We start from the raw sequence: 11,798 nt of genomic DNA on the forward strand, positions 1-11,798 counted from the left end.
AATATTTCTTACTAACATGATCAAATGTTCTCCTTTCTAGCTATCAAGTTTCGGGCTTATGAGCTTATACGAAACATCACCGTAAACACCCTAACTTATAAGCACGTAGCAGCAAAAGTCAAGTGTTATGTCAATTTCGAGCACAAAATATTTAGAACATAATTTCTGTTATAAGCACTATCATATTTAATTTAAGGCTTAGAACGTCAATATTAGGTTAATACAAGAATTTTTGGCTATAATTATCTTTAAGTCTCTCAATAAAGAAACGATTGTTCATACTCAACATATCAAATTGATTTTATGGTAGTGAATTCCCTTAAGTGCGCTTAACGTAGAAAAAGCATGAAAATTGTTCAAAATTTTAGCAGTCACTGGCTGCGTCTTATAATATTTAAATAGAAGACTGTTGGATACCCTACCTCTATCCATACGGTAAGCTAATGATTGAGGAAAAATAAATCTCCACTAATCGAAATGTCCTTGTAAAGTCCTCATAAATCTATAGACTTAAAAAAAGATGTGTTTTCGTGAAATAAAAGTGATATCCATTGAAAAGCGTTCTTTTTGAAAACCTCAATTTATCGTATTTATTGCCTGAATTTATTCTCTTATTTGAATTTCAAGGATTATTGTAACTCAGGCTCCCTCCTTTGCTCCCATTGGAAATCCATTAACTTCGGGCACTTAGTTTATCATGAAATCTTCAAAATTCGAAGGGAGAGTAAATAGAATCTAAAAAAAAAGATGATTTTACAACTAGTTCTAGATGCTTAACGGTAGAATGATTGCACATAGTACTTTCCATTCCGCTTGAGTGGTGAATATCCGGTGAAGCTGCGAGCATATGTTTGGTAAATAAGCGGCTGATTTAATAACAGCCTTCCCTAATGGAGCCTTTTCATGCTACCTATCACTAATACGCCGACCTTTCCTGTGGAGTTTCATTGAACTTTTTATGGGTATCTCAGATCTAGAACAACAAAGAAAAGCACGCACACATGCTACTCGGGCAGTTGCTTGAAACGTACGACTCTCTTGTGGCTTCATTAGCGAGTTAGCAAATTTTCTATAGAAAAAGGAGGAAAGACGAGCACGAAGAACGATAACTCGTTGTTTACTTTTATGGAGAGTATACTCATTAGTCTGTATAGATGTTGAACTGAGGAAAGTAGTAATGAAAAAAACATTACTTTCATAGATTTGGTATCTAAGCGCACTCATACATGGAAGAAATCCTAACCAATCAACTACAGTCAATAGACGAACAAACAAATAGGAAAGTAGTCAAGCAGTGAATCGTGTGCATAACAGTGTGTGGTAAGTCTGAACACTTATAACTAAAATGAAAATAAAAAATACGGGTTTCAATACCCATTGTGGATGCCCTTTGTGTAGCTTTGTAGTTAACACCAAACAAATAAACAAAATAAGAAATTCCAAAAAGAGCTCCATTTGCCGTTTTGTCAGACTAGCATTAAGTATTTCCATCAGAAAGTGTGTTTCTTTGTAGTTAAGCACAAAGCTGCACAAAGAGCTATCTGTGCTTTGCCCATCACAAATATCGAAACCCGGTTTCTCGTGCAGTACCATTAAAGGGGCCGTCATCAGCTAAAGAGAAATTGAGCGTAGGAGAAAGATAGAAAACTATCACAATCTAGAATTTGTTTCAAATTTTACAAAAACACATTTCAATTACTTTCAAGAAAGTTATTAGGTATGTGCTTTAAACATATGTTCTTATTGCAAGCCTACTAAAACTGAATAGATTCATTAATTGTCGATGCCCAGTTAATAAACGTCAGTGTTTTGGAATTTAAAACTTTGATGTACTGTAAGTGAATAAATATTTGTTATTAGCAGAGTTGTTATGATAAAGTTATTTTTGTATTAGTCATAACAACATTTTACTATCAGCATAACTTAGCTTTATTATAGATAACTGGGACATAATTTTAAGCCCTAATTCTGATGGCTATAGCATGCCTGTTATTTAAAAGTATATTTTATCAAAAAGGGAGGGAAAAGGTTCAAGTTAATGATTTGACCGTAGACATTGTCTTGATGGTGATGGTTTACTTGTTTGGGTTTTGTTAACTCAAATGTTTCAGTTTTCTTGACTATGAAAGTAAAATATGTAGCTTTTCAACGCACTAAGCTGTGTCATTCACTTGTTCTAGTCAATTACCAAATTTATAACCGGAAGTATCGTTAGTCGTCTTAAGTCTTTCGCGTGAATAGCCCTTGTTCATATTGTCTTGACATTTCATGTAAGTACTCTCTATACCTAGTTGTTAGCGTACGGGATGCGGATCGAAAAGTCCATGGATGTTCACTACGATGCTGCTGAACACACTCTACACTTTCGGCTGTGGGTGCGTTATAAGAGTGAAAAACAATCTTATTATTCGATTCAGTTGTAATAAATTCTTATGGCGGCAGATGATGCTGTTTGAGTTCCTTTCCTCTAGTCAGTTGATGAAAATTAGGAAAATCTATACCTACATCCTAGATGTCTCTCAACTGATCGTTTAGTCCAGGGGCACATAGGGTGCCGTTCAGTTGAAAATACCAATAAATTTCGTTGAACATCCACTCTTATGTATTGAATCTTCCAGACTCATTTTTAGACACCACGTTTGTTGGCTTACATTCAACATTTTATTTAACTATTATTTTATAGATGTATTTCAATACGTTTAGCATCAAATTGTAGATTATAATTCAAATTTTGGTATTATGCATTAGTTATTTTCTTAATTTGAAAGTAAATATTAAAAAAAGAAAGGCTGAATATCGATTTTTGTGTGTCACCTTGCCTTCTGGGTTTGGTCAGATTATATTTTGTGATGGCCACAATACAACGTCTATAGTTTCGTACGAAATAGAAACTCAAATTTCCGATATTAGCGTAGGCTTAAAGTTCCTCATTTCTCTGTAAACTATATACTCATTAAATGCGATCAAGAAAACCTGCAGTAACTACACTTTAGATGTTAAAAATTACGTAACTCGTTACTTGTTTAAAATATTTGACTTGTAGGTTTAAAGAGCTAAACGTGTGTTTTTTGTATATAAATGAACGGTATATTTGACTTTCTACATGTGAATAACGAGGTTAATACATCATGAAAAGATGTTAGTTATTTTCTGTAAAAGATAGCAGATACTTCCGGTCTTGTTTGTTACATGAAATTTGTACAAGCACAATGACTTCACATTCTAAAATAATATTTAGGACATAGAAAAACATTTTTTACCGAATGGTTTAAGTAGCAAACTCTTAGACATGGCCTGGTTAGACCCAAATGTTCCAGTTCATTCCTAAAAGAGTTACGTTTGTTTTATTTCATCTAACCACCTCTAGAGACTTGGTATATTTGAAAAATAAGGATCTAAAGAGATAAGCGAACAAATAGGAACAATTAGAAAAATCGCAGAGGAGGAGCATGTGCCCTGCTGCTCGGACCCATGAAATAACCATGGGGGAGAAGCCTGTGCTCTGCTGCACTATGGTTATGGCTACAAAGCAGAACATTTTAAGCAACATTAAATAATTTGCTTATTATGAATTTACTTGTTGGTGAATTTCACGCAAAGGTAATTGAGCGATCGGCGCTAACCGTTCCTAAGTTCAAAGTGAGATTAGAGGGAAGGTAGCTAGTTAACACCACCAACTTCCAGCTCTTGGGCTACTCTTTACGAACGAAAAGTGGGAGTGACCGTGATATTATAACGCCCCTACGGCTGAAACGTCATACTGGTCAGGAGATGATGGGTTAACGTCTCTCTGAGTCTTAACAACTCACTGGTTTTTTACATGGTGGCATTATCACTAAGGTCTTATGGTGGTCTGACATGAGATTTGTTGATTGGCGAAATTATGTGTACTGCAAAATCCTGACAAAAAATTATTTTATTTTATCATAATGAATAGCAAAACGAAGTTAACAATAATTATTATGGTGTTAACGCCTTTTAATTCTTGTACAAGACATTTACATCATATCAATTGTTGTTGTTACAAGTAGTTTATATAAATAGTGTTCCGACTACTATTGTTTTTGTTGTATCCCAACCGCCCTGAAGATCTCTAGATTAAGCGAAACGTGTCGTCGGAAATGGATGTGACAAATATAGTGTGGTTGAAATACTATTATACACTCTTCTAATTCTTGAAAATCTTTAAGAGACTACGAGATAAATAATGTAGTGTTTAAATACATACAATAGGCCTAATAATAATGCTATATGACAAGTGTAATTAAGATGAAGTTAATGTTAGATTACTGAACAGAGCCATTTTAAACACCGGCGAATAAAAGTAGTTCAGAGTATGGAATTAAAAATGCATGTGCTATAATAATTTATATTTCTATATTACGAATTTGGCACTTGCTTAGTTGTTTTTCTCAAATGTTAACATTGTCTGATGAGAATCTAAGCTCCTTTAGCAGAGCGCGTAATCTGGCCAAACATTACCATTTTTACATTCTTGGTCAAGAGAACTGGGCAACTTTTACTCATAAGATTCGAGTGTAATAAATTACTTTACGTCGATACACATCGTCAGCCTTCAGTTATGTTAGATATTCATAGTTCACACAGAACGTTGAAAGCACGTGGCAGTTTTATGAATGATTCGTTTCAGTTTGATGTATTTGAATCAGATTCCACTTGTCTAATATATATTTATAAATGTGTTAGTTGAAAACAGATAAGTTACATTATCGAGGGTTAATAGCACTATATGAAAACAAGTTGCAGATTCAGTACTCCAAAATAACTTCTTCCATCGTTGATATGCTCATTCTGATGGGCACGATTACTTATTACTGTCCGACACACAGTTTTAACACTAATATGCTTCTTCAATGAACAATTCGGTCAATCTTAGACTACACATCTTGACCAACTATCCACAGGCTCAATCACTGTAAGTGGACGTTCACATTTGTTTATTAAAACCACGTTTAAGTAGAAAGAAAGCACTGAAGTACATTGGAGCTGAATCGGGGTGGAGGGGGGAGAGGCTTGAAAGATATCTTATCGAAAATAAGTGTTGTGGTTCGAATCCAGTTTCTTCGTTGTCTTCCTCAGGAAAACACCCGTTGATATCGCATTGTGTGTATAGAAGCTTGTAAAATTTTGCCAGTTACAGATATATTTGCTTATTATCTTAATAACAGTACCAGGAAATATAAATATGCCTAGTACCATCGCAAGTAATTCTTGGACGCGAAGGTTCTTTTTTTCACAACCGTAGCCTTCACTTTGCTGATAAAGACGTTGCTCAGGCTTGTCTTTGGGTGCGGTTTCAAAGCTTAAAAAGATTTGTTAGGCGAGGCTATCCACTTTTCTTCTGAAGTCTGTGTCCTTTGTCTCAACATCGCTTGAACAATATCGCTATAAGAATTTTCTTCCTTGGAAAGAGTTATAACACGTTCATCCAGCCATAGTCTCTTGAAGACATTGAAATGGTTGGAAGTTTGCAATGAATCAAATATATAGGTACTAAACATGTCGCCTTTGGACCCTCGATTATCATGTGTGGTGACACGTCATAGCATTTACCTTATGAAAATGATGCTAATGAAATGCAACTAAGCGTCTGCATACATACATAACTAAATAATAAGAAAAAAGTATAAAGAAATATATTTGACAAGGCAAAAGAGCATTATTATAAAACAATTTCAATCACTCAAGTCAGTTCTTTTTTAATCAAATCAGCTGCTTAATTATCTTTCGTGTGATTTAAATACAGTTGATTGGTTATTTAGCTGATGCAGTTTTGTAGAGTTATCTTTATAACGTATTATAGCACAAAAAGCCATTTTATGTTGTTCTTTAATGTGTAATATTAACGGTATTATTCAGTAGGATATTCAGATCTGTTAATGCACCACTTCTTATTCCTTTCCACACTATACTTCCACTACACTATCTACATCCGTTTCTTATATAAAAGCAGCATTGGATGTCAGATGTCGTTCCAGATACTCTCGATATGAGTGAAGAGCAATTCATTTATGAAAATAATATTTCTCCACATGCCATTATTCTATTGAATGCATTTTGGCACTACTGTAGGCATGCTGTTTCGTATTTTTCTGTTAATGAAATGTGTTTCATTGGGAATCTAACATACAGGTCAGATTTGTAAAATATATTTCTAATCTTCTATACAATAAGAAAGTGGCCACTTGTGGATGCGAGCATATTATTCAGTTTTGGAGTAGGTACGACTGCGACGAGTTAGAATCGACTGATAGCCATAGCCCGTACGTCTGCTTTAGCTGTGTACGATGATCTGCCTTTTCCAGGTGTCCACTAAACCGTTCCATTGATTTGGAAACAGTTCCACAGTCTGATAATGACAATTGAGATCCTCATACAGTGGTGAAAAAAAGTTATTACATCACCCAATTTTTAAATACTTTTCTTGGTTCCAGTAATTTTTTTAGGAGATTGTACAATGCGTTAGTTCTGAGATTTTGTGGTGTAAGATGAGTCATATTTCAGTCATTCAAACACACATATGTATATCTATTAACACATCAACTGTGACAAACGTATTATAGCAGATAATCAACAAATAATTGGCAAATATGAAAATGTTCTCTGAGTAAGATACACTCGGATTAACGATTCCTGCAGTTCCAAGGAGCATCCCGGTTTTTTCTTTTACACCTTGTTACCATTTACCTTTCAGCAGTTTTCGAAAGGGTTGAGATCTGGGCTGTTGCCTGGCCAGTGTAATGTTCTGATCCTCTTTCTTCGAAGGTAGTCCTTTACTTGAAGCAAGGAAATAAAACCTAAGATGTCTTTTCAATACACGTAGAGTGAAATTTCCTCTTTATTTCACGTTTACTACAAGAGTATATGAATATTACCAACCTTTTTAACTCTGTGGCATAAAGCAGAGTAATTCTGGAATCTGCACTGGTTAGCTCCACCGAAGTGATCTTGAACTGTTGGCTTTAACCGGGACTATACGATCTCGAAGAACTTGTCGGCATTTAAAATGCCTTTACAAAATGCAGACGTTCCACATCCTGGCTAGAGATGCATCTCTACATCACCTGACATTGCGAATGTTTTACAGTTGCATTCAAGCATGATGGATGAAACTGTTCTCCACATCGACGTCGTACAAAGTGCTTCCCATCAGATCATGCAGGTTGATCTTTGATTCGGTTGAGAAGATCACTTGTCTCCACATTGCTTCAGACCAGTCAACATGCTCGTTGGCTTAGTTGAGCCTCATTTTACTGGTGAGAAGGGTTTCTTTCCTAGCCATCTTTCTGGGAGACCAAATTAATAAGAACGGATGGTGCGGAGGTGAGAGTGACCCCTAAAGGTTCCTGTCATGCGTTTTTGACATCTTTAGCTGCTGTGGAAGCTTTCTTCCTACTCCTTCTCTTCCGCTGCTCCACAGAGCCAGTCTCTTTATATCTCTACACCCAGTGGCTCACAGTAGATTGGTTAAATTAATTATTCCAGCAACAAGTCTTGTCGAAAGTCTCCATTTGCTCAAAGAAACAACGACCGTATTTTTTCCGTGTTGATAACTCTTAACCGTTGACCATGGTAACATCATATGCACATTGTAGCAGATAGGCTTCTACACAGTAAGAGCCTCTGTTTATAGCCAATAAAAGGTTGATGCAATACCGAAACAGCCTATAAAGCTGCTGATGTATTAATTAGATAGTATTGCATTATTCACAAAACATCTTTGCACCTACATGCATTAGGGCCTCAAAACAGATGATGGTTCGGAAGAAACGTGTGAAAAATTGAGTGATGCAATAATTTTTTCCACCACTGTAGCCTCTTCTCAACTGCCTGATGTGGTTGACTAGCTTTCAATCGGCGATGTCATTCTACGCCACTAACATTTCTAGATATAGTTTTTGAGGTTTAGACAAAGTCTATGTATAACTTAAAGGAATTTAAACTCCATAGTTTATTTCAAAGTAAAAAAAGAAGAAAAACTGTTTAAGATCCAAGTGATTGTAGAATTTGAAGCAATTTAAGCTCTGAATTTGTCTTATCTATACTACTACAAGTTTCAATCATGCCATGATCTCTTTAGACTATGCACCAATACTTGTTCATATATTTATTTCTACATTATTAGCTTATTGATGACATACGTTATTAGTTTGATACGTTTGTTATTCCTTTCAATGGCCATATAAGCATTCCATAGCAACGCTACTTTGGTTTAATAGTAAGTTACTCAATAACGACGTTTTTCACTCGAGAAATGACTAGATTTCGCTATATTATTTGCTCATTCTTAATGTTTTCAAGGACGATGTATAACTACATTGCTCAAAACGAATCTAAATGGACTACAATGGCTTATATCTTAAGCATTTTGCATTTGTATGCTCAAGCTTGTGGAATAGTAGAATCATATGATTAATTTTATAATTTTATAGTGAGGTGATGCAAGATGCATTTTCTGCAGTGTATATGAATTTTCAAATGATTGGCGTTGGTTGGTGTTTTATTCTTTCGTTAAAACTGGCTATTGTGTACAATTGAAAGTTGTTTCTCACTTTCATATCTCTCTTCAGTAACTGTAAAAATATATTTTCGAATCATTTTGAGAGCAGTGATTTAAGTTACAACTTAGTTATTAATTCATTAAGAGGACATTAGAGTATCTTGTTTATTTCAACATCATATCAGTTTTTAAAAGAAAAACGGAAGGTCTTAGAGAACACATACAAAAATCCGCGTAAGTAAATTGTTCCTCAGTCAAATGAATAACAGAGCTAAACAGGAGCTCTGTTTTATTTACTTAAATCAATTAGTGTTTTTTTATTTAATTTTTACCTTATATTGCTAGTTAAAGTCGAAATTATAAAGTCTGTTTTTTTTTCTTTAAGCTTTAAGAATGATTTCGTTTGATGTCCTGAAGTTCATGGACAGTGGATTCGCAATTCCTGACGGCCAGGTTATGCAGACAAGCGGTCATTTCATGGCATGGTTGACGCTCCATGACCTTGTCTAGTGTACAGACCTATTTTCGGATAACATGTCTACAACGTTCTGGTTAAGGATTTTAGCCAACTATAACAAACAGTCGTTTGCCTCTGTTTTAGTTACTTTGCAATAAATTAAAAAAATTCAACGCCCATCATTAGCAAATATCATTATGAAACAGTAATGCAGAAACAAAAAAAAAAAAACCAAAAGTCACTAAAACTGTAAATCAGAAAATGACTCAAGCCTGAAGACGAACAAGTCTTTCTAGGGTGGGTAGCAAGTACAAGACGCACCGAAATATTTGTCAACTTTCATTACAGGCTTGGGAATGTTTTCAGGTTTAATTTTTCTGAGAGTACTAAATATTTGCCCTCTTAACACTCATAGTGTAATGTACATGCACAAGTATATTCACAGCACCAATTGCAAAACGATGGAAATATCAGCACTACAAACCAGTTATGAAAAAAATCTATTATTATAAATGTATTCAAGTTGCACTGGACAAAAAGCAAAATTATACAAATTGCAAAACAGCTGTAAAAATAAATAAAATATATCAGAAAATAACTACAGAAATAACACTAATTTAAAGTACTGACTTAACCATATAACGGACAGTGTCTCTTAATCCTCCAGTAGACCAAAGTTAAGTATGTTAACATACTAAAATCACAATGATATGATTGAACAAGCGCAATATGCACTTTTCTTTAATCAACATAATTAGGGTTGCAGAAATATCGAAGTTATATCATATTAACTCATTCTCGCATAACATGAATCGCCAACGAACATCATGGCTTGCAAATGTTTTATTTCCTAAGAGTGTTTTTCAGTAGGCTAACGATATCTGAAACGGTATAAAATTAAGTATGTTTTGCTTTTGTCTTTTTAAAAGAAAATATTTTGAGACTTTGAGATAGTTACAGTATATATCATTCCTCTCTGGTTAATGTTTAAATTTAATACGTTTGTGTTTTTAATTAAGAAATGCTTGAAGTTTATTATGAGCTCAGTAGAAGCTTAGCGTTATAAATAGGACTGCTTATATAAAAGTATATGTGTTACTTTTCGAATAATTACAATACATTTGGAATAAAATACGACTTACTTTAGACTTAGTATAATTCAAATTTATGAGAAAAAGTTGTAATCCCCTTGTATCCTTGGGTTAAGTATAAAGTTTTATACGTTTGTAACTGCCAACACTAAAACATGGGTAAATGACAGCAGAAAAGCTCGTTTTATGAACATTTTTAAGCTATAACATGAAAAGTAACTTTACTACAACAAGATTAATATGAGATTATTGTATTTTCAAATTATTCTTGACAAAAAGTCATCATGTACATGAAAAGAAATCTGAATATTTTCTTACATTATATTTACCAAAAAATATGCAACTTAATTTTGCGCATGCGCAGTCTCGAAAACTATCTAGTTAGCTTTTACGTCCAAAGATAGAATACGAGTTTATTTATCAAGTAATATTGATTTTCGCTCAATTTATGTGCCTATTAAAAAAATCAACAATTTTGACGGTTGTTGAACAAAGTGGCAGAGAAAAAAATATTCTCTTGTCTTTCCATAGAACAAAATCCCAAGATTTTGAGTTAAATTGTTATAAAATTAGCAAAGAAAAACGCTGACAACAGGGACAGGTGACTGATTATTGGCGCCATGTTGTCCTAACAGTCTGACTCGATTTGATACCGCCACGTGCTACTACTGTTAGCTAATGAGATCCAGTCGTTTCTGTATGATATTAAATCATTTCTCCTCTTCTGTCTCTTCTTAGTATTTTGAGAAACAATCGAATGGATCAGTGTATCAATGCATTTTTCAATTTGTTTGTAATGAGTATCTTTAAAATATCACATACAATGGAGCTCATAAAATCTTGATTTGGAAAACAATAAAACCAGGTAATTTGAGCTTAAGCCTATTTAAAAAAGGACAGCTATTGAATAAATATGTATTTCTTATGTTTTTTCTAACGTTAAAATATCAACTTGTTAGCACACTAAACTTTTAATAACAATAATAACAATAATAACAATAACAGCCCGAAACATTTATAATTAAAAATAATGATAAAAATGCTTCCAGTTACATAGAATTAGACTTGTTAAGAAGAAGGCAACGAGTAATTCATCAACCACAACGTTTCTGCCTTTAGAAGAATTCACATTTTCGGAACAATGTACCACCTTTAACACTTCTGTACTCGTAACTGTCCTTTTTGAATATAAGATGTGGCTAGATAATATGGATACACATTTTTGTGGACTTTATTCTATAATATTAGTATGCTATTGTTTAAACATTATGAACTTTGCAGTATAACATGATATTAGTAGGCTATTATTTAAATGTTATGAATTTTGCAGCATAATGAGATATTAGTAGTTTTATTAGTTTTGTAGTATAACATGGTATTAGTAGGCTATTGTGTAAATGTTATGAACTTTACAGCATAAGGTGATATTAGTAGGCTATTATTTAAATATTATGAGCTTTGTAGCATAACGCATGTAGTTGCACCACAACAGGTCCCAATTAACGTTTGTTAAAAGAACAGATTATTCTTATGTGTACTGTAACAGCATCGAGACCTTATTTAACAAAAGTCGAGCTAACTACACTGAGTGGTCACAAGTAAATAGACACCTAATTTTTCGTCATTTAACTGATTTATGCTAACTAATTTGTGTTCACAGAGCACTATATAAATGAAAATGGTCCGCACACTAATTATCTTGTGCTAGAACACGCCTAGGACTCAAGGG

The sequence above is a fragment of the Limulus polyphemus genome, unplaced genomic scaffold (assembly GCF_000517525.1).
Source record: "Limulus polyphemus unplaced genomic scaffold, Limulus_polyphemus-2.1.2 Scaffold877, whole genome shotgun sequence".
NCBI lineage: Eukaryota > Metazoa > Arthropoda > Merostomata > Xiphosura > Limulidae > Limulus > Limulus polyphemus.